Source organism: Thalassophryne amazonica, chromosome 13, assembly GCF_902500255.1.
Source record: "Thalassophryne amazonica chromosome 13, fThaAma1.1, whole genome shotgun sequence".
NCBI lineage: Eukaryota > Metazoa > Chordata > Actinopteri > Batrachoidiformes > Batrachoididae > Thalassophryne > Thalassophryne amazonica.
In genome coordinates this window covers 67,902,547-67,928,091 of record NC_047115.1, presented here as the reverse complement: position 1 = coordinate 67,928,091, position 25,545 = coordinate 67,902,547, and the positions used below count along the sequence as shown (strand labels likewise).

Sequence of the window (25,545 nt, the reverse complement as noted above, 5' to 3'; positions counted from 1 at the left end):
AAAACCATTGAGTTAGGACAAAATAAATTAACAGTGTAGCAGATACAGTATATAAGATTAAAAACCAGACAGAGTCATGAACAAGTTGAGAGAACACCCATGGCTTGATTCAGGCTCACACTGGAAACAGCTGCTTTTGACAGTGTGCGAGGACGATTCTTCATTTGATGAATGTCGCGATGAGCCAGGCACAACCATATTTACTGTATCTGCTGGGCCACCGTCTCATAAGTGAGACTTTGATTGCGGATTGTGTGTGCAGAAAGGCTGACTCCTGCAGAGCTGTTCTGCACATCAGCCTCTGTTTCCAGTAAACTCAGTCTATTTATAGACACAGACAGTGTTTCTGTGTTTCATTAAAACTCCAGATAACACAGGACTACGGTTTACATCCCAGAATCAGCTGGATCGACGCTGAGGTAAGTCCATCGTAAATGAGAACAGACAGGAACGCAGTCAGCTTGGAATAATTGTGACTTTACATGTGGGTGATGATCTTCAAACCCTCTCACCATTTTTGCCTTGTGTGGAACTCAAAGAACAGCTCAGAGATTATCCACGAAACAGTGATGTGTTGTTCACTTTGTTTCATTTTAGACAACAAAGATTGAGGGTGTACCTGATGTACAGCTGAAAGGGAACCCATAGTTCTTTGCAAGAATGACATGGCACCAGCCGCTCTTCTGTGGTCTGATCTCAGGTCGTAATGCACAAACCTGTGTTTGCAGTATTAGAGGCAGAAGAGCTGGAATATCGCGTGCAGTATGCGCTTGACTGAGTGCCCTTCTATTTTCTCCTGATCCTGTGAGACAAATAAGTCTAAATCAGGGGTGTCAAACTCAATCAGAGAGGGGCTAAAATTAAAAACTGGGTCAATATTTCTAGAATGGCTTTAGTTCAGCTGTATTATGACAAATTATTATAAGGCTATGATGCTACACCCCCACTGATTGGCTGATTTCTGGTCTGATGTTTTCCCATATCAGACTGTTACCATGACAATTGGTCCAGATCATGTATCACATTCATTACAAACCAGAAAGCTAAAAATATTATTAGAAAAACCAAGTCGGACATGAACATACTCCATAAATATCTAAACAGCATCAGAAAAAACACAGATTGAAAGCTTACCAACTAACCTGACCACCTTTTAAGCAAGTTCTTCATGGAGGTGAAGCCAACAGGTCTCTGACTACGACCGCAAAACCATCAGCAGCTTTCATATTGTGGCGATACCGTACATTTGTGTGTTTATATATACAACCCCAATTCCAATGAAGTTGGGACGTTGTGTAAAATGTAAATAAAAACAGAATACAATGATTTGCAAATTGTCTTCAACCTATATTCAATTGAATACACCACATAGACAAGATATTTAATGTTCAAACTGATAAACTGCTCATTTTGAAATGGATGCCTACAACACGTTTCAAAAAAGCTGGGACAGTTGTTGGGAAAGTGTAGGTACACGGACCCACAACAGGGGGCGCAAATGAACGGACAATGGAGTAGGTCAAATAACAACACTTTACTGTTGTGAATGTGCACAACAAATACAACAGATTGCAACAATAGACAAGAGTCAATTCACAAGGTGTCGTGTGGGCAGGCTCGAAGATAGGAGACGCCTGTCCAAAGCAGAACCGGAACCACACGATTTCCTCCGCCACCACACCCCGGGAATACTGGAGCCGCCAAGTCCCGAACTCCCAGGTGGCCACTGCCTCCGCGTGTCGGATCTGGTACTGCTGGCGAGGAACAAAAAAAGCAAGTAAATGAGGATGCGTTTGCACCCAGGAATCAGCACGGCAGGAAAGCTACCTCCACCTCTCGTTGGAAAAGCAGTTCAAAAGATAATACACAAAAGTCTCAAAGGATATTTGTCAAGCAGACAGCTGAGGTACGTTACCTTCCAGGTAGAACGATATCTCGGCAAAGAGGTGGAGATGACGTCTTGCTGATATACCGATGCTGATCCGATGAGTGGTGACAGCTGTCATAGGTGATGAGTGTCAGCTGTCACCCCGGCTGCTCCTGTGAGGCGGCAGCGCCCTCTGGTGCCTGGAGCCCGCACTCCAGGCAGGGTGCCCTCTGGTGGTGGTGGGCCAGCAGTACCTCCTCTTCAGCGGCCCACACAACAGGACCCCCCCCTCAACGGGCGCCTCCTGGCGCCCGACCAGGCTTGTCCGGGTGACGGCGGTAGAAATCGGCCAGGAGGGCCGGGTCCAGGATGAAGCTCCTCTTCACCCAGGAGCGTTCTTCAGGTCCGTATCCCTCCCAGTCCACCAAATACTGGAAGCCCCCGACCCATCCTACAGACATCCAAGACATCCATCGATGATCCGGGCAGGAGGTGGTGCCGGACCCGGAGTACAGAGGGGTGAGGTGTGATGGGGCTTGATCCGGGACACGTGGAAAACGAGATGGATCCGCAGTGAGGCCGGAAGCTGAAGCCTAACTGCAGCTGGACTGAGTACCTTGATGATTTTAAATGGACCGATATACCGGTCCTGCAGTTTCGGGGAGTCCACTTGAAGGGGTATGTTCTTGGTAGACAACCACACTGCCTGCCCTGGCCGGTACGTAGGGGCCGGGGTCCACCGACGGTCTGCATGGGCCTTCGTCCTCATCCGGGCCCTCAGCAAGGCAGAACGGGCGGCACGCCACACCCGACGGCACTTCCGTAGGTGGGCCTGGACCGAGGGCACACCGACCTCTCCCTCAACCACCGGAAACAAAGGAGGTTGGTACCCCAGACACACCTCGAAAGGGGAGAGGCCGGTGGCTGACGACACCTGGCTGTTATGGGCATACTCGATCCAGGCCAGATGGGTACTCCAGGCCGCCGGGTGCGCGGCTGTCACGCAACGCAGGGCCTGCTCCACCTCCTGATTGGCCGTTCTGCTTGCCCGTTGGTCTGGGGATGATACCCGGATGAGAGACTAACCGTGGCCCCCAGTTCCCGGCAGAAGCTCCTCCAGACTTGCGAGGAGAACTGGGGACCGCGATTGGAGACGATGTCTGTTGGGATCCCATGCAGCCGGACGACGTGGTGGACCAGGAGGTCCGCTGTCTCCTGGGCCGTCGGGAGCTTCGGGAGGGCCACGAAGTGGGCCGCTTTGGAGAATCGGTCCACTATCATGAGGATGGTGGTGTTGCCCTGGGACGGCGGGAGACCCGTGACAAAATCCAGGCCGATGTGGGACCAGGGGCGATGGGGCACGGGCAGCGGCTGGAGCAGTCCCGAAGCCCTGCGATGGTCAGCCTTGCCCCTGGCGCAGGTGGTGCAGGCCTGGATATAATCCCGGACGTCGGCCTCTAGGGACGCCCACCAGAAGCGCTGCCGGACAGCTGCCACGGTTCTTCGCACCCCTGGATGACAGGAGAGCTTAGAGCCGTGACAGAAGTCCAGGACTGCAGCCCTAGCCTCTGGTGGGACGTAGAGTCTGTTCTTTGGCCCAGTTCCGGGGTCCGGGCTTCGTGCCAGGGCCTCCCGGACGGTTCTCTCTACGTCCCAGGTAAGGGTGGCCACGATAGTGGACTCCGGGATGATGGGTTCCGGTGGATCCGACAACTCCGCTTTGACTTCATCTTCATGTACCCGGGACAAGGCATCCGATTTCTGGTTTTTGGTCCCGGGACGGTAGGTGATCCGGAAGTCAAAACGGCCGAAGAACAGTGACCAGCGGGCTTGCCTGGGGTTCAGCCGCTTGGCGGTCCTGATATACTCCAGGTTCCGGTGGTCAGTGAAAACCGCGAATGGCACGGACGTTCCCTCCAACAGATGTCTCCACTCTTCAAGAGCCTCTTTCACCGCAAGGAGTTCTCGATTGCCGACGTCATAATTCCTTTCGGCCGGGGTCAACCTGCAGGAAAAATAGGCACACGGGTGAAGGACCTTATCGGTCTTCCCGCTCTGGGAAAGCACAGCTCCTATCCCTGAGTCTGAGGCGTCCACTTCAACCACTAACTGGCGGCTAGGATCGGGCTGCACCAGAACGGGTGCAGACGAGAAGCGCCGTTTCAACTCCTTGAACGCGGCATCGCAACGATCCGACCAGGTGAAGGGGACTTTTGGTGAGGTCAGGGCGGTCAGGGGGCTAACTACCTGACTGTAGCCCTTTATGAACCTCCTGTAAAAAATTAGCAAAGCCGAGGAACTGTTGCAGCTTCCTACGGCTGGTGGGTTGGGGCCAGTCTCTCACCGCCGCGACCTTGGCCGGATCAGGAGCGACGGAGTTAGAGGAGATGATGAACCCCAGGAAGGACAAAGAAATGCGGTGAAACTCGCACTTCTCGCCCTTCACAAACAGTCGGTTCTCCAACAACCGCTGCAGGACCTGACGTACATGCCGGACATGGGTCTCAGGGTCCGGAGAAAAGATGAGTATATCATCCAGATATACGAAGACGAATCGGTGCAGGAAATCCCGCAAGACATCATTAACCAATGCTTGGAACGTCGCGGGGGCGTTTGTAAGACCGAACGGCATGACCAGGTACTCAAAGTGACCTAAAGGGGTGTTAAATGCCGTCTTCCACTCGTCTCCCTTCCAGATCCGAACCAGGTGATACGCATTTCTAAGATCGAGCTTGGTGAACATTTGGGCTCCATGCAGGGGCGTGAACACTGAATCCAACAAGGGCAATGGGTATCGGTTACGAACGGTGATTTCGTTCAGCCCCCTGTAATCAATGCATGGACGTAGTCCGCCATCCTTTTTTCCCCACAAAAAAGAAACCTGCACCCATCGGGGAAGTGGAATTCCGGATCAACCCGGCAGCTAAAGAGTCCCGGATGTAGGTCTCCATTGATTCGCGCTCAGGTCGTGAGAGGTTGTACAGCCTGCTGGACGGGAACTCAACGCCTGGAACCAAATCAATGGCACAATCGTACGGACGGTGGGGGGGAAGGGTGAGCGCCAGATCCTTACTGAACACATCCACAAGGTCATGGTACTCCACCAGCAGCGTCCCTAGATTGGGCGGGACTCTGACCTCCTCCTTAGCCTGGGAACCGGGAGGAACCGAGGAACCTAAACATACCCGATGGCAGGTCTCGCTCCACTGAACCACTACCCCAGACGGCCAATCGATCCGGGGATTGTGTTTCAACATCCAGGGGAACCCTAAAATCACACGGGAGGTAGCAGGAGTCACAAAAAACTCGATCTCCTCCCGGTGATTTCCTGACACCACCAGAGTTACTGGTGGTGTCTTATGTGTGATTGGAGGGAGTAGGGAGCCATCTAGTGCCCGCACCTGCACAGGCGAGGTAAGCGCCACCAGAGGGAACCCTATCTCCCTGGCCCATCTGCTGTCTAACAGATTCCCTTCAGAGCCCGTGTCCACCAGTGCTGGGGCCTTCAGGGTTAAATCCTCATAAAGGATTGTAACTGGGAGTCGAGTGGCAATGTGGGTGTGTTCCACGTGAATGTCTCGGCCCACCCCTAGCCCAGTCTCTAGGGGCGGGCGTTGGTGTTTAACCGCTCGGGGCAGTCTCTTAGCTGATGCTCTATCGAGCCACGAACAAAACACCCTCCGCGGGCCAGCCTCCTCTGTCTATCTGGCGCCCTAAATGTGGCCCTGCTCGTGTCCATAGCTTCGTCAGCAGGGGGAGCTGTGACCAAACGGAGCGTAGGGGGCCGTGGAGCGTGGGGAGGGCGGGACGCGGTCGGAACCGGAAGGGAGAGGGACGGCGCGTGCCCGGCCACGCCCTTCGTCTCGTTCCCGACGGCGTTCTTCTAACCGATTGTCTAATCGTATAACGAGATCAATAAGCCCATCTAAATCCCGCGGTTCGTCCTTAGCCACCAGGTGCTCCTTTAGGACCAACGACAGTCCGTTTACAAAGGCGGCGCAGAGGGCAGTGCTATTCCAGCCGGACCTCGCAGCCGCGATGCGGAAATCGACTGCATAGGCAGCTGCGCTCCGGCGCCCCTGTCTCATTGACAGCAGCACGGCTGAAGCGGTCTCTCCTCTATTTGGGTGATCGAACACTGTTCTGAACTCCCTCATAAACCCATCATATGTCTGAAGGAGCCGTGAATTCTGCTCCCAGAGCGCTGTAGCCCAAGCGCGTGCCTCACCGCGAAGCAGGTTTATTACATAAGCTATCTTGCTGGCATCAATCGCGTACATGACAGGACGTTGTGCGAAGACGAGCGAACACTGCATAAGGAAGTCTGCGCACGTCTCCACACAACCTCCGTACGGCTCTGGAGGGCTTATGTATGCTTCCGGGGAAGGTGGGAGGGGTCGTTGAACGACCTGTGGAACGTCACTTATACGCACAGGGTCGACAGGAGGGAGAGCCGCAGCAGCGCCCTGAGTGCGCGCTTCCACCTGCGCGGCGAGAGCCTCCACCCTGCGGTTAAGGAGGACGTTCTGCTCGGTCATTAAATCCAACCGAGCTGTGAAAGCGGTGAGGATCCGCTGCAACTCACCGATCATTCCTCCTGCGGACACCTGTGCGCCCTGTTCTTCCATTGGCCGTTCAACAGCCGGTTGACGCCCCTCGGGATCCATGACGTTGGCCGAGATATCCTGTTGGGAAAGTGTAGGTACACGGCCCCACAACAGGGGGCGCAAATGAACGGACAGTGGAGTAGGTCAAATAACAACACTTTACTGTTGTGAATGTGCACAACAAATACAACAGATTGCAACAATAGACAATAGTCAATTCACAAGGTGTCGTGTGGGCAGGCTCGAAGATAGGAGACGCCTGTCCAAAGCAGAACCGGAACCACACGATTTCCTCCGCCACCAGACCCCGGGAATACTGGAGCTGCCAAGTCCCGAATCCCAGGTGGCCACTGCCTCCGCGTGTCGGATCTGGTACTGCTGGCGAGGAACAAAAAAAGCAAGTAAATGAGGATGCGTTTGCACCCAGGAATCAGCACGGCAGGAAAGCTACCTCCACCTCTCGTTGGAAAAGCAGTTCAAAAGATAATACACAAAAGTCTCAAAGGATATTTGTCAAGCAGACAGCTGAGGTACATTACCTTCCAGGTAGAACGATATCTCGGCAAAGAGGTGGAGATGACGTCTTGCTGATATACCGATGCTGATCCGATGAGTGGTGACAGCTGTCATAGGTGATGAGTGTCAGCTGTCACCCCGGCTGCTCCTGTGAGGCGGCAGCGCCCTCTGGTGCCTGGAGCCCGCACTCCAGGCAGGGTGCCCTCTGGTGGTGGTGGGCCAGCAGTACCTCCTCTTCAGCGGCCCACACAACAACAGTGGTATGTTTACCACTGTGTTACATCACCTTTCCTTCTAACAACACTCAATAAGCATTTGGAAACTGAAGACACTAATTGTTGAAGCTTTGTAGGTGGAATTCTTTCCCATTCTTGCTTGATGTATGACTTCAGTTGTTCAACAGTCTGGGGTCTCCGTTGTCATACTTTGCGCTTCATAATGCGCCACACATTTTCAATGGGCAACAGGTCTGGACTGCAGGTAGACCAGTCTAGTACCCGCACTCTTTTACTACAAAGCCACGCTGTTGTAACACGTCACAATGTGGTTTGACATTGTCTTGCTGAAATAAGCAGGGATGTCCCTGAAAAAGATGTTGCTTGGATGGCAGCATGTGTTGCTCCACCTGGATGTTTTACACAGATGTGTAAGTTGCCCATGCCATGGGCACTAACACACCCCCATACCATCACAGATGCTGGCTTTTGAACTTCGCGCTGGTAACAGTCTGGATGGTCTTTTTCCTCTTTTATCTGGAGGACACAAAGTTTTTTGATTCCCGAAAACAATTTGAAATGTGGACTCATCAGACGACAGCACACTTTTCCACTTTGCGTCTGTCCATTTCAAATGAGCTCGGGCCTAAAGAAGGCGGCCCGAGCTCAGCATGTCCACACTAAAACCTTCAAAATTAGTGCACTACTTTAAAACTAAAACATATAGCTGACATTTTCACTTTATAAAACTTCAGAAGTGATGTTAATTTAAATAACTTGTCCAAAATTAGTTAAAATTTTAACCATAAGTTAAAGTTGTATGCCTCTGGATGACTTAGGTGATATTGCCAGCGTATCAGTATGGGGTCAAAAGAAATGAGCTTTTTTCTTTTCTGTGACTAGTTCTCCTTTTCCTGCAGAGGATAGAGCTGTTTCTTCTAGAACCAGCTTTCCTTTGTTTGCAGAGGATAGAACTCCGTATCTATGACAAAACATTTAACAGGTAGGTACTCAACTGAATTTAGACTTAATAAACGTTTGTAACTGTTAAGCTTTGTTCACCATGTCTGCAAAAATATGTCAACGGTCTAAAAATTATTGGACCAAAACTTATCGGAAGATAATTGCTCTGATGATAGTTTTCAAAGTTATCTGAAAAGCTAATCCAATAATGAAAACATTAGCTTTGATAATTAGCGATTAGCGGAACTCTGCCCACCGCTGTAGTACAGTATATGTAATCCCTCGTGATTAAGTTTAAAAGCATGATCAAAGTTATTCTTAAAGCACTTTAAGCCTTAAAAGAGCTCCAAAGGTGAAAAAATATCAGGACGTGGCACAAACTGGGTGGACACAAATGCAAACTCCCACAGCAGGTGCAGTTAGAATAAGGTTTATTCATAGCCACAGGCAGGGATTCAGTACACAGGTGGTCCAGCAGCGAAGGCAAAGGTACAGACAGGCGTAAGGCTGAGGCTTGGTCGAACAAACAGGCTGAGGTCAAAATACACGGCGTGGTGGCAATCAGAGACAGAGACAAAGACATGGTCAAGGACAAAACAAGGTCAAATACTGGCAGGCTGATCAAAAAGCAAAACAAGACAGGACGTGAGGGCTGGAAAGTGAAATATATTCAACAATCTGGCAGGGGACTGTGAGACTGTGAGGGTTTAAATAGTGGTGGACTAATTAGGGCTTGGAATGAGGAACAGGTGTGCAGAATGCTCTGGAAGGGGGCGTGACCGGGGAAGACAAAGATTAAGCACTGTGCAAGATAGTGAGGAAGGGAGTGCACACAGTGGAGTGATGTAATACACAAAGATGCATGAACAGGTGCCAAGAGTGTGAGTGAATGAAAACACAAAGCAGACAGAATCAACATCTGAGACAGAGATGTGAGCCAGGTGTAATGGAGTGAGAACATAATCAGATGGGCGTGAGGGCAAACTGAGAACAGAGCTAACAAAGAATCTAAGCACAGAATATAATATAGCTATGAAGAGAACTAGAATCAGGCATGAACATGAGAACTAACCAGGGAACAAATAAATAGCAAAGTAAAACTAAACTGGAACTGACTAAGAAAACAAAGTGGTTGAACAAACTAGAGGTAAAACAGAGACTCCATGATAACAGAAAACAAAACCCGACATTACAGCATAAGTGATAACACAAATGAGAAAATAAACAAGTGTTAAACTAATGATCAATAATGCAAACACAAACCGGCTGACGAAAACTACAATGGAACTGAACGATGGCTAAAGTTTAACAGTAACAAACAAGGTGACAAAGCAAAACAAAGTGGCAAAGTAAAATAGAACAGAGAATAAACACATGATGAAAATAACTAATAAATAATTTGGAGAAGAAGGTAAGAAAAAGAAAGAGGCAAAAATAGAATCAAAGCCCTGTTCAGGGCCAAAACCTGACAAAAAACTATAAGGAGTAGTGAGGAGGACTTTTAAGAGGCTGAGGAGTTCATTAAACAGAGGAGACACTGGTCGACAGACAAAAAGACAGAAGAGACATGTTCCAGACAATAGAAGACAGGGATTTAAAATCGCTACAGATTAGATCATACAGAGATCATAGCTTTGACTGATCTCATTAGAGATAGAGCAACAAAGCTGTAATGTCAGAAAGGAAAATATTGTAATCACTACATTAAGATATTTTCCAACTGGAAAAATGCAACCTTGCAGTAGTGATGATTTGGTTCTGTCACAACTTTCTGTAAACAGAAGGATCACACAAACAATGAAGTGCATCAGAGGCCTGATACATACACACCGAGATATAAATGTACAAGTAAATATACATATGCCTGTAATAGAGTTTTTGTTTGTTTGTCTATTTTACCATTTATGACTTCATCATATGATGTCTGTGGGAGTTCATTATGAAGTCATTAATACCAATCAATCACAAATATTCACTGAACCAAGGCCATGGACATAAACAAGGAATTAATGAACTGACATGAATGAATTGATGCGCTCGTACACCTGGACTGCAGCTCAAAAGTGGTCGCCTGCACTCTACTTTTGTGCTGGCATCGCAAATGGCTGCTGGTGTGAAGGCTGGCTCGATCACGCCATTCGGACAGGGTTCAACATGGCCGATGATTTTGTGCAGCCCCTTGGCTGATTTGTCCGACCTGCCGTGCGAATGTTGCAAGCATGATCAGATGGCAGTGCAACCTCATCTTGCCCGCCGTTCAAATCTGTTTCCGGTGTGAGCAACACACGAAGGTGGAGTGCATGTGCTGTGGCCTTATGGTTGTGGTGACTGCTGTACGATGTATTTGAGGTTGCTCAGAATTTTCATGAGTGGCATTCATGGCATTTGAAAAGTGTTAAGTGAGCAGTTCTTGGACACATATGCTTCGCATAAGCTACACGGACATGGCTGAATCTATGGCGAACACTGCGGAAAATGTTCGGAACTTGCCCAAAAAAGGGGGGCTAAAATCTCCTAAATGTGTCCCAGATGTGACAGAACAATAAGATCTTTCTGGTCGGTAACAACATGCTTCACACTGTCGCAGTCTTGGAATAAGGCTTTGGCCCCCCAAGGTGACAGTGGAAGTGGGACTTCATCATGCGAGATTTATGCACTACTGAGCATGCACATTCAGTTTGTAACATCAGTCTATTGATCACTTCAGCAGGTGATCTGTTTTGGCAGGAACTCATCAGTGAATGTCCCCGTTGAGGTGGTCGCTTACACTGAAAAACATTTGTTCTTGGACCTTGATGGCACCCAGTTGTCCACCCCTGTGCTAAATAATTTATAATTTACCAGACAGAATAACCAGTAATCAAACTTACATAAGGGACTTATGTTTTTGACTTCTTCCCAAACTAAACAAGGCAGAGTTGTGGCGTGTCTGTTGTATTATTTGTGCAGAAGGTCTTGACAAAAAAGAAAAACGTGTCCAATGCCGTAAGATTTGAGTTGCTTTTGTGCAGGATGTGCAGTCAGTGTTTTCATTTAGTCAGACTGTTTTAGGAGCTCAGAGAGACAAAACAATGTGTATGACGTCACTGCAGTGCGTGATGGGATGGGTTGACCCTTACACACACACACACACACACACACACACACACACACACACACACACACACACACACACACACACACACACACACACACACACACACACACACACACACACACTCTCTCTCTCTCTCTCTCTCTCTCTCTCCCCCTCCCTCCACCCTGAATGTCAAATATAAATCCTAAACATGATTTTTGTTTTTCCCCTACTTTTTTGAAGGAGTGGATTGAGATGTTCTGAAGTTAATTCTTCTGGCATTTACATACTGTGTATTGATGAGTTGATGTTGGAGTAATTTGAGGCAGGAAGACAAACAAATGTGAACGTGCGCACAAACATATTGTGAAACCTTTCCTGTGCCGCTTTTTTCCACTTTACCTTGTGTTGTCTCTATATTTATCTCGGCTCAGGGAAACACACAGACACGGGCAGGAAAACTAAGTTGGGAAAGAATTGACGGAAGTCTACGAGTCACACACTGGGATTAATGCTGAGTTCAGTCAGACATACACTCACAAAGGCGTCCAGAATGACAGAGGACTGTTGAAAGTTGTAGGTTTTCAGGCAACACTGAGGACCACAGACCTGCTGCACAAAGAGTACATGTGGATTTGGCTGAACTGTCCAGGAACTGTTTGAAATGTGGATTTGTGTATCCTGCTGGTAGATGTTGGCCGGACTTGTTGGGCTCACTGAACGTCTTGGAAGAGGTAAGGCGCAGATGTATCAGCCTTGACAATGCATAAATGTTGTGTTGAAGACTGTAAGACCAAAATATGCTGGAAACATCTTGTCATCCCAGGTGGCAGACTGATTATTAATGCCCTCTAATTGCCCATTGGGTATTGGTGACACTCAACTGTTTACTGTAAGTAAGCCTTTATTTCAGAAGCTTATTTGAAGCCTGGAATAAGAGTTTTACTTGTTTATGTTTTTATATCTTTAAGAATGCTGACCCAAATCAGTCAGGGGTTTGGCTTTGGTTAGTCGAACGTTTTAATGGTTATATTGTTTGAGAACATTCATCCAGTTGGTCAATTTCTGATTCTGAGTGTTAACAGTTTGATGTTGTCTGTGCTGAATTCATCTTTTTGTTTTAATAAGTTTATGGTATAGATTATGGGGTGACCAAGTGGTCAGTGCAATTCTCCATGTCATGTGAACTTCTGTCAGGAAGGGTATTCGATGTAAAACATGTGCCAAATCAACATGTACAGTAGTGTTCAGAATAATAGTAATGCTATGAGACTAAAAAGATTAATCCAGGTTTTGAGTATATTTCTTATTGTTACATGGGAAACAAGGTACCAGTAGATTCAGTAGATTCTCACAAATCCAACAAGACCCTGCATTCATGATATGCACACTCTTAAGGCTATGAAATTGGGCTATTAGTAAAAAAAAGTAGAAAAGGGGGTGTTCACAATAATAGTAGTGTGGCATTCAGTCAGTGAGTTCGTCAAGTTTGTGGAACAAACAGGTGTGAATCAGGTGTCCCCTATTTAAGGATGAAGCCAGCATCTATTGAACATGCTTTTCTCTTTGAAAGCCTGAGGAAAATGGGACGTTCAAGACATTGTTCAGAAGAACAGCGTAGTTTGATTAAAAAGTTGAATGGAGAGGGGAAAACTTATACGCAGGTGCAAAAAATTATAGGCTGTTCATCTACAATGATCGCCAATGCTTTAAAATGGACAAAAAAAAAAAAAAAAAACAGACGCATGGAAGAAAACGGAAAGCAACCATCAAAATGGATAGAAGAATAACCAGAATGGCAAAGGCTCACCCATTGATCAGCTCCAGGATGATCAAAGACAGTCTGGAATTACCTGTAAGTGCTGTGACAGTTAGAAGACGCCTGTGTGAAGCTAATTTATTTGCAAGAATCCCCCGCAAAGTCCCTCTGTTAAATAAAAGACATGCAGAAGAGGTTACAGTTTGCCAAAGAACACATCAACTGGCCTAAAGAGAAATGGAGGAATATTTTGTGGACTGATGAGAGTAAAATTGTTCTTTTTGCGACCCCCAAACTCTGAATTCAAGCCACAGTTCACAGTGAAGACAGTGAAGCATGGTGGTGCAAGCATCATGATTATGGGCATGTTTCTCTTACTATGGTGTTGGGCCTATATATCGCATACCAGGTATCATGGATCAGTTTGGATATGTCAAAATACTTGAAGAGGTCATGTTGCCTTATGCTGAAGAGGACATGCGCTTGAAATGGGTATTTCGACAAGACAATGACCTCAAGCACACTAGTAAACGAGCAAAATCTTGGTTCCAAACCAACAAAATGAATGCCTCGCAGATGTGAAGAAATCATTAATAACTGTGGTTATACAACTAAATACTAGTTTAGTGATTCACAGGATTGCTAAAAAAGCAGTTTGAACATAGTTTTGAGTTTGTAGCATCAACAGCAGATGCTACTATTATTGTGAACACCCCCTTTTCTATTTTTTGTTTTTTTTTTACTAATAGCCCAATTTCATAGCCTTAAGAGTGTGCATATTATGAATGCTTGGTCTTGTTGGATTTGTGAGAATCTATTGAATCTACTAGTACCTTGTTTCCCATGTAACAATAAGAAATATACTCAAAACCTGGATTCATCTTTTTAGTCACATAGCACTACTATTATTCTGAACACTACTGTAGATGCAAATCTGCTTTGATGACCCCAAGGATAAAGGTGAAAGAACTTATTTTAACATGTGTCTTGCAGTGCAGAGACATTATCAATCAATCAATCAACTTTTTTCTTGTATAGCGCCAAATCACAACAAACAGTTGCCCCAAGGCGCTCCACATTGCAAGGCAAGGCCATACAATAATTATGAAACACAGTCTACGTCTAAAGCAACATAACCAAGGGATGGTCCAGGGTCACCCGATCCAGCCCTAACTATAAGCCTTAGCGAAAAGGAAAGTTTTAAGCCTAATCTTAAAAGTAGAGAGGGTATCTGTCTCCCTGATCTGAATTGGGAGCTGGTTCCACAGGAGAGGAGCCTGAAAGCTGAAGGCTCTGCCTCCCATTCTACTCTTACAAACCCTAGGAACTACAAGTAAGCCCGCAGTCTGAGAGCGAAGCGCTCTAATGGGGTAATATGGTACTATGAGGTCCCTAAGATAAGATGGGACCTGATTATTCAAAACCTTATAAGTAAGAAGAAGAATTTTAAATTCTATTCTAGCATTAACAGGAAGCCAATGAAGGGAGGCCAACACGGGTGAGATATGCTCTCTCCTGCTAGTCCCCGTCAGTACTCTAGCTGCAGCATTCTGAACCAACTGAAGGCTTTTTAGGGAACTTTTAGGACAACCTGATAATAATGAATTACAATAGTCCAGCCTAGAGGAAACAAATGCATGAATTAGTTTTTCAGCATCACTCTGAGACAAGACCTTTCTGATTTTAGAGATATTGCGTAAATGCAAAAAGGCAGTCCTACATATTTGTTTAATATGCGCTTTGAATGACATATCCTGATCAAAAATAACTCCAAGATTTCTCACAGTATTACTAGAGATCAGGGAAATGCCATCCAGAGTAACGATCTGGTTAGACACCATGCTTCTAAGATTTGTGGGGCCAAGTACAATAACTTCAGTTTTATCTGAGTTTAAAAGCAGGAAATTAGAGGTCATCCATGTCTTTATGTCTGTAAGACAATCCTGCAGTTTAGCTAATTGGTGCGTATCCTCTGGCTTCATGGATAGATAAAGCTGGGTATCATCTGCGTAACAATGAAAATTTAAGCAATACCGTCTAATAATACTGCCCAAGGGAAGCATGTATAAAGTGAATAAAATTGGTCCTAGCACAGAACCTTGTGGAACTCCATAATTAACTTTAGTCTGTGAAGAAGATTCCCCATTTACATGAACAAACTGTAATCTATTAGACAAATATGATTCAAACCACCGCAGCGCAATGCCTTTAATACCTATGACATGCTCTAATCTCTGTAATAAAATTTTATGGTCAACAGTATCAAAAGCAGCACTGAGGTCCAACAGAACAAGCACAGAGATAAGTCCACTGTCCAAAGCCATAAGAAGATCATTTGTAACCTTCACTAATGCTGTTTCTGTACTATGATGAATTCTAAAACCTGACTGAAACTCTTCAAATAGACCATTCCTCTGCAGGTGATCAGTTAGCTGTTTTACAACTACCCTCTCAAGAATCTTTGAGAGAAAAGGAAGGTTGGAGATTGGCCTATAATTAGCTAAGATAGCTGGGTCAAGTGATGGCTTTTTAAGTAATGGTTTAATTACTGCCACCTTAAAGGCCTGTGGTACATAACCAACTAACAAAGATAGATTGATCATATTTAAGATTGAAGCATTAAATAATGGTAGGACTTCCTTGAGCAGCCTGGCAGGAATGGGGTCTAATAAGCATGTTGATGGTTTGGATGAAGTAACTAATGAAAATAACTCAGACAGAACAATCGGAGAGAAAGAGTCTAACCAAATACCGGCATCACTGAAAGCAGCCAAAGATAACGATACATCTTTGGGATGGTTATGAGTAATTTTTTCTCTAATAGTCAAAATTTTGTTAGCAAAGAAAGTCATGAAGTCATTACTAGTTAAAGTTAATGGAATACTCAGCTCAATAGAGCTCTGACTCTTTGTCAGCCTGGCTACAGTGCTGAAAAGAAACCTGGGGTTGTTCTTATTTTCTTCAATTAGTGATGAGTAGAAAGATGTCCTAGCTTCACGAAGGGCTTTCTTATAGAGCAACAAACTCTTTTTCCAGGCTAAGTGAAGATCTTCTAAATTAGTGAGACGCCATTTCCTCTCCAACTTACGGGTTATCTGCTTTAAGCTACGAGTTTGTGAGTTATACCACGGAGTCAGACACTTCTGATTTAAAGCTCTCTTTTTCAGAGGAGCTACAGCATCCAAAGTTGTCTTCAATGAGGATGTAAAACTATTGACAAGATACTCTAACTCCCTTACAGAGTTTAGGTAGCTACTCTGCTCTGTGTTGGTATATGACATTAGAGAACATAAAGAAGGAATCATATCCTTAAACCTAGTTACAGCGCTTTCTGAAAGACTTCTAGTGTAATGAAACTTATTCCCCACTGCAGGGTAGTCCATCAGGGTAAATGTAAATGTTATTAAAAAATGATCAGACAAAAGGGAGTTTTCAGGGAATACTGTTAAGTCTTCTATTTCCATACCATAAGTCAGAACAAGATCTAAAATATGATTAAAGTGGTGGGTGGACTCATTTACTTTTTGAGCAAAGCCAATAGAGTCTAATAATAGATTAAATGCAGTGTTGAGGCTGTCATTTTCAGCATCTGTGTGGATGTTAAAATCGCCCACTATAATTATCTTATCTGAGCTAAGCACTAAGTCAGACAAAAGGTCTGAAAATTCACAGAGAAACTCACAGTAACGACCAGGTGGACGATAGATAATAACAAATAAAACTGGTTTTTGGGACTTCCAATTTGGATGGACAAGACTAAGAGACAAGCTTTCAAATGAATTAAAGCTCTGTCTAGGTTTTTGATTAATTAATAAGCTGGAATGGAAGATTGCTGCTAATCCTCCGCCCCGGCCCGTGCTACGAGCATTCTGACAGTTAGTGTGACTCGGGGGTGTTGACTCATTTAAACTAACATATTCATCCTGCTGTAACCAAGTTTCTGTTAGGCAGAATAAATCAATACGTTGATCAATTATTATATCATTTACCAACAGGGACTTAGAAGAAAGAGACCTAATGTTTAATAGACCACATTTAACTGTTTTAGTCTGTGGTGCAATTGAAGGTGCTATATTATTTTTTCTTTTTGAATTTTTATGCTTAAATAGATTTTTGCTAGTTATTGGTGGTCTGGGAGCAGGCACCGTCTCTACGGGGATGGGGTAATAGGGGGATGGCAGGGGGAGAGAAGCTGCAGAGAGGTGTGTAAGACTACAGCTCTGCCTCCTGGTCCCAACGCTAGACAGTCACAGTTTGGAGGATCCCAAAAAATTGGCCAGATTTCTAGAAATGAGAGCTGCTCCCTCTAAAGTGGGATGGATGCCGTCTCTCCTAACAAGACCAGGTTTTCCCCAGAAGCTTTGCCAATTATCAATGAAGCCCACCTCATTTTTGGACACCACTCAGACAGCCAGCAATTCAAGGAGAACATGCGGCTAAACATGTCACTCCCGGTCTGATTGGGGAGGGGCCCAGAGAAAACAACAGAGTCCGACATTGTTTTTGCAAAGTTACACACCGATTCAATGTTAATTTTAGTGACCTCCGATTGTCGTAACCGAGTGTCATTACTGCCGACGTGAATTACAATCTTACCAAATTTACGCTTAGCCTTAGCCAGCAATTTCAAATGTCCTTCGATGTCGCCTGCTCTGGCCCCCGGAAGACAATTGACAATGGTTGCTGGTGTCGCTAACTTCACATTTCTCAAAACAGAGTCGCCAATAACCAGAGTTTGATCCTCGGCGAGTGTATCGTCGAGTGGGGAAAAACGGTTAGAGATGTGAACGGGTTGACGGTGTACACGGGGCTTCTGTTTAGGGCTACGCTTCCTCCTCACAGTCACCCAGTCAGCCTGCCTTCCCGACTGCACGGGGTCTGCCAGGGGGGAACTAACGGCGGCTAAGCTACCTTGGTCCGCACCGACTACAGGGGCCTGGCTAGCTGTAGAATTTTCCACGGTGCGGAGCCGAGCCTCCAATTCGCCCAGCCTGGCCTCCAAAGCTACGAATAAGCTGCACTTATTACATGTACCGTTACTGCTAAAAGAGGCCGAGGAATAACTAAACATTTCACACCCAGAGCAGAAAAGTGCGGGAGAGACAGGAGAAGCCGCCATGCTAAAACGGCTAAGAGCTAGTAGCTACGCTAAGCTAGCGGATTCCCAAACAGGGAATCCGACACTAGACAGGCTGTGGAGCAGCACAGGTAACGCACGACAACAGTGCTAAAATAAAATAAAAATCCACTAGACAGGCTGTGGAGCAGCACAGGTAACGCACAACAACAGTGCTAAAAAATAAAATAAAATAAAAATAAAAATCCACTGGACAGGCTGTGGAGCAGCACAGGCAACGCACGACAACAGTGCTAAAACAAAATAAAAATCCACTAGACAGGCTGTGGAGCAGCACAGGTAACGCACGACAACAGTGCTAAAATAAAATAAAAATCCACTAGACAGGCTGTGGAGCAGCACAGGTAACGCACAACAACAGTGCTAAAAAATAAAATAAAATAAAAATAAAAATCCACTGGACAGGCTGTGGAGCAGCACAGGTAACGCACAACAACAGTGCTAAAAAATAAAATAAAATAAAAATCCACTGGACAGGCTGTGGAGCAGCACAGGCAACGCACGACAACAGTGCTAAAACAAAATAGAAATCCACTAGACAGGCTGTGGAGCAGCACAGGTAACACACGACAACAGTGGTAAAAAATAAAATAAAAATCCACTAGACAGGCTGTGGAGCAGCACAGGTAACACACGACAACAGTGCCAAAAAAAATAAAATCAAAATCAAAATCCACTGGACAGGCTGTGGAGCAGCACAGGTAACACACGACAACAGTGCTAAAAAAAAAAAATAAATAAATAAATAAATAAATAAATAAATAAAATAAAATAATAAAATAAAAATCCACTGGACAGGCTGTGGAGCAGCACAGGTAACACACGACAACAGTGGTAAAAAATAAAATAAAAATCCACTAGACAGGCTGTGGAGCAGCACAGGTAACACACGACAACAGTGCCAAAAAAAAATAAAATCAAAATCCACTGGACAGGCTGTGGAGCAGCACAGGTAACACACGACAACAGTGCTAAAATAAAATAAAAATCCACTGGACAGGCTGTGGAGCAGCACAGGTAACACACGACAACAGTGCCAAAAAAAATAAAATCAAAATCAAAATCCACTGGACAGGCTGTGGAGCAGCACAGGTACGACAACAGTGCTAAAAAATAAAATAAAAATCCACTGGCCAGGCTGTGGAGCAGCACAGGTAACGCACGACAACAGCGCCAAAAAATAAAATAAAAATCCACTGGACAGGCTGTGGAGCAGCACAGGTACGACAACAGTGCTAAAAAATAAAATAAAAATCCACTGGCCAGGCTGTGGAGCAGCACAGGTAACACACGACAACAGTGCTAAAATAAAATAAAAATCCACTGGACAGGCTGTGGAGCAGCACGACAACAGTGCTAAAAAATAAAATAAAAATAAAAACGAAAGCGTTAGCAAGCTAGTTAGCTTGCCAACGCTGATGAAGGTTAGCTGATAAAAGAGCTCCGTCGCGATGCTTCGACCGTTAGAGGTCTTCTTTAGGCGTTGGAGCACGGTGAAAAAGTAAAAAAAAAAAGTAAAAAAGTCTTGAAAAAGACTGTTAATTCAAAGAACTCAAACAGCTCAGTTCAAACAGCTAACAGATACAGCAGAACACCGCTGTGCTCCCAGTAAGTAAGTCCCTTTGGTTTCTCCCTCGTTTCACTCTGGGTCACCACAGCAGATCTGAGGTGGATCTGCATGTTGATTTTGCACATTTATAGTCAAATAGTTGAGGGTGGCCTTGAAGCTGGAAAAAAAAATATATATATATATATATATATATATATATATATATATATATATATATATATATATATATATATATATATATATAAAAGCATCATCATACTCACTCATCAATGATGCAATTACAAGTCAAACAAAAATATTTTGGGTCATTTTGTGTGCAGGTCAGTGAAAATAAATTGTAAGCTTATTAGTCAAATAAAAGGTTAATATACATTCATTCATCTTGTAAATCTGTTTTAATGTGACTCTGCAAATTTCTTAAACCATTCCAATTATCCAGTATCAGTTTGTCTCCTACTTGCTGGCCTGAATATGGGAGAATATCAGTCTGGTACAGAAAGCATGTTTTTCGCATTTATTAAAACTGCATATCATAATAAGTGTCTGACATTTGAAGGACGTTTTCATTGTTGCTCAGAATGAGATCCACACGTCCTTAGCTGAAGAGGCATTTTCATTTTCCAACATATTATGCCCTCAGAGAAAGATGAATGTTGATCATAGTCCACATGTAGTGACATGCAAATATATATATATATATATATATATATATATATATATATATTTGATGACAGTTATGTGCATCTTCAGCCAAAAAAAAGTGTTGGTTTTGATTGGTCAGTAATTAAATTAAATATGCCCTGTTTAATTTGGGACTCTGTTGGTGAGAGATTATGCTTCACCATAAATGTCCTGCAGAATGTCAAGTGGCACTGACAGACTGCACTACAAACCTCACTGTTACTGGCCCTAAAATGTGCCTGTCAGGCAAATCAAACTATGTAAATAATATCTATACCTCGACCAAGCTGGTTATGAATGAATCTGTGCCTAATGTTGGTTTCTTGGCGTAATGTCGGTTTTAGGTTTTTCAGTGAAGGCTGTCAGTGTGACTGCAGGACCCCCCCCAGCTGCTGTCCACTCTGAGTTAGACGGACATTCCTCTTCAGAGTCATCTGGGGCAGCGAGGTGGCTTAGTGGTTAGCACTGTTACCTCGCAGTGAAAAGGTTACAGGTTTGATTCTGAACTAGTCCTTTCTGTGTGGAGTTTGCATATTCTCCCCACATTTGTTCAGGTGCTCCGGCTTCCTCCCACTTCCAAAAAACATGCATGTTTGGTGAACTGGTTACTTTTAAATCGACCTTATGTGTGAGTGCTAGACTAATTGTCAAACTGAGAATGGAGAACCGCTTCATTGTCAGACAGACAAAACTGCCTCTGGATGCTGTTGGATAGACAAGCAATCGGAACATCCAAGCTTGTCACACAGGCAGAGCGTCAACAAACGTGCAAAGATTGCGTGCAGTGGAGTAGACACACTGCTGAATCATTGCTGTTGCTTTGCTATAAAACCCTGAAAGTCTGTGGTGTTTTAGTCATTCAAAACACTTTTTTGCTCAAAGCATGCTATTAAAATCAGTTTCGTTACAGTGGCTCTTCCTCACACCTCAATGAGTCATCGCATAAAGCCTGCCCTTACGAGATAAATGATTTTGATTGGCCCAGCTTGTTTTTGTCCATTTGGGAACAGCTGTGAATGGGAAGGGTCCAGACCCTTTCGAAAATATTTGTGAGGTGAATATGGGCCTGGTTTATCAGAGTAAATGAGGGTGTGAATGAGTTCTTCTGCCTGTATGTGTCAATCCTACGATAGACTCACGGTCTGTCCAGGGTGTAGCCTGCCCCTCACCCAAAGACAGCTGGGATAGGCTCTAGCCCCTGCAGTGACCTTTGACTGGAATCAACAGGTGTAGAAAATGGATGAATGGTGATGTGCTCAGTGTTTTGTTGCAACAGATAGGCAAAATAATTGTGCATATTTGTGATAAAAGCATGAAATTTGGCATGCATATTGTACATTTCCTAATGTTTATTTTTAGATGTGGAAGCATCCTGGAGCTGACCTCAAATGGCCTACAGGGGTCAATGAAAATTTACATAGACTTTTAAAATCATATTTATTACATGTCTGATCATAAAGATTCTAAAAAGGTATAGTTCGGAATATCTATGACTGAATGATATGGAGTTATGGGGTAACCCCATAACTCCATATCAGAACATCAGGCGTCAAAAGTTAAAATTCCTCCAACTTTGATAAAAAGAAGAAAAAAAGTGATGCAAATTATCGGTTTAGTCAGTAGGGTTTAAAAAGGAATAGTTTGTACCATGTGTCACGCTTAATTATCCCGTTATGGCGTAAGATACAGTAGTGTTCAGAATAATAGTAGTGCTATGTGACTAAAAAGATTAATCCAGGTTTTGACTATATTTCTTATTGTTACATGGGAAACAAGGTACCAGTAGATTCAGTAGAGTCTCACAAATTCAACAAGACCAAGCATTCATGATATGCACACTCTTAAGTCTATGAAATTGGGCTGTTAGTGAAAAAAGTAGAAAAGGGGGTGTTTTGACATATCCAAACTGATCCATGATACCTGGTATGTGATAGATAGATAGATAGATAGATAGATAGATAGATAGATAGATAGATAGATAGATAGATAGATAGATAGATAGATAGATAGATAGATAGATAGATAGATAGATAGATAGATAGATAGATAGATAGATAGATAGATAGATACATACATACATACATACATACATACATACATACATACATACATACATACATACATACATACATACATACATACATAGATACTTTTAATGTCCCCATGGGGAAATCTGTCTTGGACTTCTCAAAAATTATGACCCATACAAAGATACAGAACAAGACATAAACACTTCATAACAATAAATAAAAATAAATAAATAAATGAAGAATAAAAAAAAAACATACAAATACTAAAACCTCCTAATGTGCCTGATTGTTAGCTGTGTTTATTATGATATTTGTTAAGGGCTATGATTGATATAGGAACAAAAGAGTTCCTATATCTATTCAGCCTGCAGTGGGGGACTCTGAAACGCCGACCCGATGGTAGCAACTCGTATTGCATGTGCAGAACATGGGAGGGATCAGAAAGAATTCTGTCCGCTTGCTTCATCACGCACTGATCAAAAATTGACTGAGGATTGTTATACTGTTTCAGACCAATGATTTTCATTGCTGTAAGAACAAGGTAGTTTAATTTTGATCTTAGGAACACAGGAAGGTTCCCAAACCAAGTGGTTATGCCATATCTTAGAATGCTTTCAAGAACTGCCTGATAAAACAGTAACATAATTTTTTTGTCGACTCCATGAAAACGCAAACGCCGTAGAAAATAGAGTCGTTGATTCAAGCGGGAACATAACCAGTCAACATGAGTATTCCATGTAAGGGAGCTGTCTATACAAACACCAAGATATTTGTACGATTGCACCTGTGTGATTGGTTGCTGGTGTATAATTACAGGGTTGTGATTGCCAACTAACTTTGGATCAAAAATGACTTCCTCTGTCTTTTTAACATTTAAAGTAAGATAACTGGAATCACACCACTCAACAAACTGCCTTACTTCTGAATGATAGATATTCAAATCATCATTCTGTTGAAGCAAGCACAGAAGTGCTGAGTCGTCTGAATATTTAAAAATATAGTTCCCAGGGTGCTTGGTTGAACACTCAGTATATAAAGTAAAAAGGACAGGTGAGCTCACACATCCCTGCGGTGCTCCAGTACTGATGTCTTTGATTTGGGACAGGCTAGAATTTACCTTAACCTGCTGTCTTCTGTTTGTCAAAAAAGAGTGAAACCACCGTATAAGTGATGGGTTGACATCCAACACTTTAAGTTTCTGAATTAATAAGTATGGCTGAAGTGTATTAAAGGCGGAGCTGAAATCAATAAAAAGTAATCGGGCATATGATGAAATGGATCTAATTTGCCATCTACATTTTCTCGAAACATTTCATCACAACTGATGTCAATGCTATAGGCCTAAAATCATTGTTTTCGCTGCAGTTTGCCTTCTTGGGCACCGGGATGATCATAGAACGTTTCCACAGGGCAGGGACTGTATGGGTGTCTATAGACTGTTGAAAAACAGGACACCAAGCTGCAGTAAGCTCCTGTGCAAATGTTTTTAACAAAAATGATGAAATCCCATCTGGCCCTGCAGCCTTTTTTAATGGAGCATGCCAAAAGAGACGTTCAACCTGTTGTGGATCAATCTACAGTCTATGTGACGCATTATCAGAGGGGGGTAGGGACAGAGGGGGGTAGGGAGTCCAGCTCCTTGTTACACTTTTCAGAGAAATCATGTGTCTCAAATCTCAAATAAAAACCATTTAACTCATTGGCCATTTTGGAGTCATCAAGTGATATAAAGTGCTTTTTTATAAGGGTTCATGTTTGTGATAGCCTTCATAGAATCCCAGACTCTCTTGGTGTCTGAAATATTAAAATTAAGTTCTAAAAGCTCTTTCTGTTTTCTCCTTGCTACACGCAATTGCTGATTAAGTTCTTTTTGTAGGCCCAACACCATAGTAGGAGAAACATGCCCATATCATGATGCTTGCACCACCATGCTTCACTGTCTTCACTGTGAACTGTGGCTTGAATTCAGAGTTTGGGGGTCGTCTCACAAACTGTCTGCGGCCTTTTGACCCAAAAAGAACAATTTTACTCTCATCAGTCCTCAAAATATTCCTCCATTTCTCTTTAGGCGAGTTGATGTGTTCTTTGGCAAATTGTAACCTCTTCTGCACGTCTTTTGTTTAACAGAGGGACTTTGCGGGGGATTCTTGCAAATAAATTAGCTTCACACAGGCGTCTTCTAACTGTCACAGCACTTACAGGTAACTCCAGACTATCTTTGATCATCCTGGAGCTGATCAATGGGTGAGCCTTTGCCATTCTGGTTATTCTTCTATCCATTTTGATGGTTGTTTTCCATTTTCTTCCACGCATCTCTGGGTTTTTTGTCCATTTTAAAGTATTGGAGATCATTGTAGATGAACAGCCTATAATTTTCTGCACCGGCGTATAAGTTTTCTCCTCTCCAATCAACTTTTTAATCAAACTACGCTGTTCATCTGAACAATGTCTTGAATGTCCCATTTTCCTCAGGCTTTTAAAGAGAAAAGCATGTTCAACAGGTGCTGGCTTCGTCCTTAAATAGGGGACACCTGATTCACACCTGTTTGTTCCACAAAATTGACAAACTCACTGACTGAATGCCACACTACTATTATTGTGAACACCCCCTTTTCTACTTTTTTTTACTAATAGCCCAATTTCTTAGCCTTAAGAGTGTGCCTATCATGACTGCTTGGTCTTGTTGGATTCGTGAGAATCTACTGAATCTGGTACCTTGTTTTCCATGTAACAATAAGAAATATACTCAAAACCTGGATTAATCTTTTTAGTCACATAGCACTATTATTCTGAACACTACTGTATATCACATGTCATTGAATTCAATGAACGTCAACATTCTTTGACCTTGATTTTGGAGATCAAACATTCAGCACAGTCTGAACTATTCCATTCATTAATCTGTTGGAACATTCAGGAAATAAGAGGAAGATTCTCACACGTAATAATTCTGTGTGTTGGTTTGGTCACATGACAGGACTGTTGCTCTCGGTTGCTGTGTTTACCAACAAGAGGAGGAGGCGGAGGTCATAGTAACACTCCACCGCAGGAGTCTCTCTCTCTGTGTGGCAGCCAGGAGAACCTGCAGCATCCAGCAGCTGTCGCAGTGTCTTCATAAAAGGAC

General features: G+C 44.0%; 1 protein-coding gene across 2 annotated transcripts in view; it reads left to right on the top strand.

The window, feature by feature from the left end:
• Positions 1-352: 352 nt before the first annotated feature.
• rasgrp3 (RAS guanyl releasing protein 3 (calcium and DAG-regulated)) overlaps positions 353-25,545 on the top strand; it is a 124,136-nt gene continuing 98,943 nt past the window's right edge. The window contains exons 1-2 of one of the 2 annotated variants that reach the window (XM_034185083.1): positions 353-419; positions 25,399-25,545. The exon at positions 25,399-25,545 is cut by the window's right edge and continues 44 nt beyond it. The gene's annotated coding sequence lies outside the window, so the exon portion shown is untranslated. Of the gene's footprint in view, positions 420-11,722; positions 11,979-25,398 lie in introns of those variants that run through there. The other variant, XM_034185082.1, reaches the window with a different exon arrangement.